Source organism: Primulina huaijiensis, chromosome 3, assembly GCF_012295235.1.
Source record: "Primulina huaijiensis isolate GDHJ02 chromosome 3, ASM1229523v2, whole genome shotgun sequence".
NCBI lineage: Eukaryota > Viridiplantae > Streptophyta > Magnoliopsida > Lamiales > Gesneriaceae > Primulina > Primulina huaijiensis.
In genome coordinates, this window is record NC_133308.1 from 15828803 (window position 1) to 15835704 (window position 6902).

The 6902-nt window shown below is 38.0% G+C and overlaps 1 long non-coding RNA gene across 1 annotated transcript; it reads left to right on the top strand.

Moving 5' to 3' along the window:
- Positions 1–1438: 1438 nt before the first annotated feature.
- Positions 1439–3222, top strand: LOC140973535 (uncharacterized). Its single transcript, XR_012174650.1, has 3 exons — positions 1439–1679; positions 1773–2035; positions 2206–3222. It is a non-coding gene; the product is annotated as an uncharacterized lncRNA (long non-coding RNA).
- The last annotated feature ends 3680 nt before the right edge of the window (positions 3223–6902 follow it).

Consider the following 6902-nt stretch of genomic DNA (forward strand, 5'->3'; position numbering starts at 1 on the left):
ATATGGATCAACGTGATTCAAAGATACAAATTTATGCACAGGCGTAAGAAATCAATAATTCGTAGTGAATATCGTTAAAGAATATCATATCATAATTTCCAGGCCAAATGCCAAAGGCTGTATAGGAAGAACGATAAAAATTTCCTCACCTTGAGACTTACTATGGATGAGAGTGTGAGTTCCAAGTTCAAGTCAATTCTATTGACCAATGTGATTATCATTAGTATAGTAAACACTTTTTTGATATAGAGTATCCCTAAATTTACCAAAATAAAGAATATAATGGTATAAACTTTATTTATTGACTAAAAGTTCATAAAAAAATTATTTTATTTATTTTTAATATTTCATTGTAAGAATTATTTTCTAATAGTCAAAACTATTTTTAAAATTTACAATAATTAATATTTGACTTCAAAAATTACAATATTTTATATATCAACTCTTATTATAATATTAACTGAAAAAAATTCAAAATAGGTAATATTTGAAATTATTTTATCATTAATCGATATATATAATATTTAATATATAATTCACAAAAATCATAATAAATAACTTGTGAGTCGAAAAATTATAAAAATTCATAGCTAATTCCAATGATATATTTTTCAAGTATTGAAGGCTATGAACATTTATACAAAGGTTTATATGATCATATAGATAGTATATCATATCCGAAAATCATAGCATTTCTCTTTAAAAATTCACAGTAAATGCAATATTCATCCAAAATTTACGAAACTTGTACAGTACCTTGGAATAATATAGATCATGCTTCGAAAAATGAAAACTTCGATTTTCGCAGGCGCGTGTGCGGCGCGTGGCCGGCTTCCAGCCACCACGCACGGCCAAGATTTTTCCAGCAAACGTCAAATACGATTTTCCGGAACTCTTATGTTATAAGTGTTCTTAAATTCCCAGCCGAAACGTGCCAGAAAAGGAAAAACTAGTAAAACTCACACCCCGACTTCAGCTGCAGGAAAACACTATTTCTCAGGCCGATTCCGGGAACCAAAGACATGAATGAGAAGTATGACATACAATGAACAAATTTTGTTTTTATACTAAGGTAAAATACGGTCAGCAAAGTAACGGAAATTGGGAGTGAAAATAGTACTTGAAAAACGAGTTTTCCGGCTCTATTCCTGTAAGGCCCTGTGATTAATTATCCGGTAATTTGGCATAATTAGAATAATTATTGAGTTGTAAATTAAAATAATATTTTATGCCAAATAAATTCAAGAAGTGTGTTAAAAATATGTATTTTAGAATATCGGAGAAGTTAACGATATAAAATACATATAGAGTTTAAATAACATACGAGAGCAAAATAAATACAAACCGGGATTATTGGGCATGTGTTATTATTTTTTTAGTAACTAAATATACATATATATACACACAACTTATCTTATGAGAGAGAGAAAGAAGAAGAAGTCAATTTCCCAAACCCATTCCTATAACCCATCTTCATTTTCGTCACTTTCAGCACCTTCATATTGGAGAAGCCATAACTTTCCCATCCGGCGTCGAAATCTCGAACGGTTTGAGGGGTTTTATTCCTTAATTCAGTAGCTTCATTTTGAACCATGAATCGCTACTTTTGATGCTCATTTCAGCCCCAATCGAACCCTGTTTCGTGGCTGCTCCTGTTCGAGTTTCTTGTTCGATTTTAGGTGAGCTATTGCTTGGTTTTTCTTGGTTCTTTGGAGTATATTGAGCAAGGATTTGAAGCTTAACTTTTACCTTGCTGTTCCTGCATTTTCCAGCTGGTTTTCAGTTCGGTTTTTGGTCTTGAATAGTGTTTTTCGGCGTCATCTCCGGCGAGCATCACCTTAAAAACCGATAGCGCGTAGTTAAACTTCGATCTTGGTAAATATGTGCTAATTCCACCCTTTGTTTGATATATATAAGCTGCCCGGGGTTGGGTTTTTACCCGTTTTGATTTAAATTGTTTTCGTCGTTCGAATAGCGTTCTATTGACGTATTTATTGGATAATTGTTGTAGGTTCGATCATTGGAAATCTTCGAGGTATAATTCGGTGAGCCTATTAATTATGTCGAATCGTTTTGTATGATATTGAAAGATATTATAGTATGGTTATTATCGTTGGAATTAATCTAAGGATTATCGAGTTGATAATGGTTGGAATGTAATTAATGATGAGTTGTGGAATTATTCGGCTTATTTTGTTATTCTAGGCTGAGAGAGTTTAGTTGATCATTCTTGAAGATCGTTTTCATGATATAGGTATGTTACAGCTCGATAACATACGACGGTAAAACATAAATTATGTCTAATTGTCATTCTGTGTTGCACTGATCGTGTTTATGATTTGTTGACTGTTGTAAGTTGTTAAATGCCTTCGTTGTGATATATGTTTATTATTGTGACATATTATTGGCATTTAGCATAGGGCATACTGTTATGACATTCATGTTGAGCCCTATCGTTCTTGTTAGCCCGTTGTTGATATCCATTGTTATCTGGCACTGTTGTTTATCTCAGGATCATTGTGTGGCTGATAGGCCTTTACACTTGAGACCGTAGATGTGATTGAACAATCCCGTGGTTAGTGCAGCCTTTTGAGGTGAGCGCTGGGATTGTGTCATCTAGTTCGTTCTGTTGTGCCATCATGTTATAACGTATCAGCTGTATGGAGGCCGAGTCAGAGGTGTTATTCAGCACAGCTTGGCATACCTCGCATACTTGGCAGGGCGGTTTTGCTGCATGATGATGTAGCTCCCCTGTGTTGTTGCTCGAGCATTATTCCTGTTGTTATCATACCGTTTGTTGGCTCCTGTTATCCCGATTATTCGTTGAGCCTTTCATGCATTGCATATTACATTTTATTATATGATTATTGTTGGTATTGTTGAACTGTTTCATACCAGAATCCTAACCTCAGTTGTTTACTGGGGGGCTGCTGTGGTTGCTTTTGGGCACCATGGTAGATCTCCCGAGTCGTTTTACAGCATCAGGCCGAAGTTCCGCCAGTGGAGCTCGGGATTGAGGTTGGATTGCTTGGTTCTGTCAATGGAGTTTCCCAGTTAGTCTATATGTATGTCTTGAGTTTGTTTCAGTCTTGTATTGTAGTTTATTTGCCGGGGAGATGCCCCGTGTATCTGTAGTAGTATTTGGTTGTTCTTGTTATGTTCTGAGGCGACTCTGTGATTTTTATGATCTGGTGAGTATTGGGTACGTTTTAATTTCTGATTAGTCCTGGCCAGTGCGGCTATAGGTTGTTTAACTTCGATTTTTGTTTTATTGACTCTAGTTGGAGTATATTTTGATATAAACTGTTGCTTGAGTTTTCGGGATGTCCTACTTACGGGGAGGTCATGCCGAAATTTTTCTAGGCCCTGAGGTCCGTTTTAAAGCATTTTAAACCTTTTTCCGCTGCAGCTTTAAATCAAACCATTATTGTTTGATCATTAATTGTCATTAGAGTAAATGGGCCTCACATCTTGGTATCAGAGCGTAAACTGGGATATCAGAGCGTAAACTGGGATATGCTCGAACTAGAGTCTTGGCACTAAAATGGTTGTTGTGCCTGTGTATGCTACTTGACAACATGCTTACGTGATTATATGATTTGTTAACTTCCACTCTAATTGTTTTGGTGTTTTAATTTATAGAATGGAGGGAGGTGGAGAAATTCCTGTTGATGAGATTCCTCTAGCTCGAGGTCAAGGTCGTGGACGTGGTCGACCTCGTGTCAAGGTTGTTGATGATAATTTTGTTGTGCAAGCTGCTGATCATCTAGACCAGCTTAGGATGGATGAGTTAGTTGCCCGTTTTCACTCTACGCATCCACCTCGATTCAGTGGTTCGGAGGGATCCGAGAAAGCAGAACTATGGATTTCTGAGTTTGAAGAATTGTTTGATTTGATCGAGTATCCTTCAGAGCGTCAATTGAGATTAGCTGTGATCAGTTGAAAGATCGTGCCAAAATGTGGTGGTCTACTACATTGATGACCTTAGATGCTCAAAGGATTGTTCCAACGTGGGATATATTTAAGCTGAAGTTTAAGGAAAGTTATTGTCCTCCATCATTTTACAGTTCTAAGGCTTCGGAGTTTCATAACTTGAAGCAGGGCGATATGTCAATTGCAGAGTATGCGGATACTTTTTATGCTATGCTAAGATATGCTCCTCATGTGGCTGCAAGTCAGATTGCGGTTGTTGAAAGTTTCATTGAAGGATTGAACGATCATCTGTACCCTTTTGTTTCTACCGGTAAGCCACTGAATTAACTTGAAGCAGTGGAAATAACAAAAAGGGTTGAAGCTAGTCTTAAAAAGAGTGGCAATCGAGTGACTACCCAACATCATCATTCGGGAAGGCAACAGTTCAATCAATCTGGTTCTGCATCTCTTCGTCCACGTGGGAAGCAGTTTAAGAAGCCTGGTTCTAGTTCTTCGAGTTCAGGGAACCGTGGTGGATATCGTTATAGTGGACCTTACTGTGATCACTGTGGAGGCAAGCATTCGAGTAATCAGTTTGTTGGAGTTCAAGGGATTTGTAATAACTGTGGTCGGCTGGGTCATTTTGCTAGAGTTTATCCCAGTAAAACGGGGAAATCAGTCCAGGCAGGTAGTGGAGCTCAAAGTAATAGAATTCCAGTAGCGTCCCAGTCTTCCAATCAGCCTAGTCGCCCTTCGCATCAGAGTAGAGGGCAAGGTGGTCAACAGAATCAGTCATCTGTTCATGTATTTGCCTTGACTGAGGATGAGGCTCAGGCAGCTCCAGGTACTGTCATTACCGGTAACTGTACTCTATGTGGTTTTATAGCACGAGTGTTATTTGATACTGGAGCATCTCATTCCTTTGTTTCTCATGTATTCGTTGTTTCGAATGATCTTTGCACCACTAGTATGAATTCCAATCTATCTGTTGCTACTCCGATGGGCAAAATGATTATCACTGATAATGTGGTGTTCAATGCGGTTTTGTTTCACGATGAAAATGTTTTGTATCTGAATCTCATAGTCCTACCTATGCATGAATTTGATTGTATCGTTTGTATGGATGTTTTGACTGCAAATCGTGCCACTGTTGACTGTTATCGAGGAATAGTTCGTTTCAGGCCTAGCTTTGCTCTTAAATGGAATTTCTATGGCCGTGGTTCTCAAGCCAAGATTCCTCTAGTTTCTGCCATTGAAATGAATCGATTGTTAGATTCTGGTCATGAAGGTTTTCTGGTTTATGCTGCTGATCTATCACAAGATGAGCCACATATTTCTAATATTCCTGTAGTCCGTGAGTTTCCTGATGTGTTTCAAGAAGAGCTTCCGGGTTTTCCACAAGAACGAGAAGTTGAGTTCAGTATCGAATTAATGCCAGGAACTGAACCCATATCTCGAGCACCATATCGTTTAGCTCCTGTTGAGCTAAAAGAAATGAAAGAACAATTACAAGATTTGTTGAGTAAAGGTTATATTCGTCCGAGTTCCTCACCGTGGGGTGCACCGATTCTATTTGTCAAGAAGAAAGATCGTACGATGCGGATGTGTATTGATTATCGGCAACTGAATAAGTTTACTGTCAAGAATAAATATCCACTCCCTAGGATTGATGACTTATTTGATCAGTTGCAAGGTACTTCGGTGTATTCTAAGATTGATCTCCGTTCTGGGTACCATCAAGTGCGGGTTAGACAAGAAGATGTGCCGAAAACAGCTTTTCGCACGAGATAAGGACACTTTGAATTTTTTGTTATGCCTTTTGGTTTGACCAATGCTCCTGCTGTGTTTATGGACTTGATGAATCGAGTATTTCATAAATATCTTGATCGTTTTGTGATTGTATTCATCGATGATATTCTTGTCTATTCCAAGTCTGAAGAAGAGCATGCCAAACACTTGAGATTAGATCTTCGAATTCTTCAAAAGAAGCAGTTGTACGCCAAGCTATCCAAGGGTGAGTTTTGGATAGATAGAGTTGTGTTTCTGGGCCATGTCATATCTCAACATGGTATTTCTGTCGATCCAAGTAAAGTGGAGGCAGTTCTGAACTGGACACGACCGACCAATGTGCCAGAGATTCGTAGTTTCATGGGTTTAGCTGGTTATTACAGGAGATTTATCGAAAATTTCTCAAAGATTGCTAGACCTATCACTCAACTGACTCAGAAAAATCAGAGATTCATTTGGTCTGATGAATGTGAGTCAAGTTTTGTCGAGTTGAAGAATAGATTGACTTATGCACCAGTTCTTACTATTCCAAGTGGTTCTGGAGGATTCGTTGTTTGTACCGACGCATCAAATCGAGGACAAGGTTGTGTACTGATGCAGCATGGCAGAGTGGTGGCCTATGGTTCTCGTCAGTTGAAACCGCATGAGTCTAAATATCCTATTCATGACTTGGAATTGGCTGCAATCGTTTTTGCTCTCAAGATTTGGAGGCATTATTTGTTTGAGGAGCAATTTATAATCTATTCTGATCACAAGAGTTTGAAGTATCTGTTCTCTCAGTCAGATCTGAATATGAGACAGAGAGGTTGAATGGAACTTTTGAAAGATTATGATTGTGAGATCCAGTAACATCCGGAAAAAGTGAATGTCATTGCCGATGCTTTGAGTCGTAAGGTTGTTGATGTTAATTTATCCTCGATTCGTGTTTCTAAGTTACGAGAAGATATTTGCACCTCTGGGTTGGATTTTCATATCCAAGGTAATGTTGTTTGTGTGTCTCAGATTTCTGTTGAGCCAGAGTTGATTCATATTGTAAAGTCAGCTCAGAAAACTGATGATCGAGTTCTGAAATCTTATGAGTTAGTATCTCAAGGACATCAATCTGGTTTCTCAATTCACTCAGATGATTCTCTTCGGTTGAATGGTAGATTGGTTGTCCCAGATATTCTTGAATTGCGTACAGCCATCCTTAAAAAAGCTCA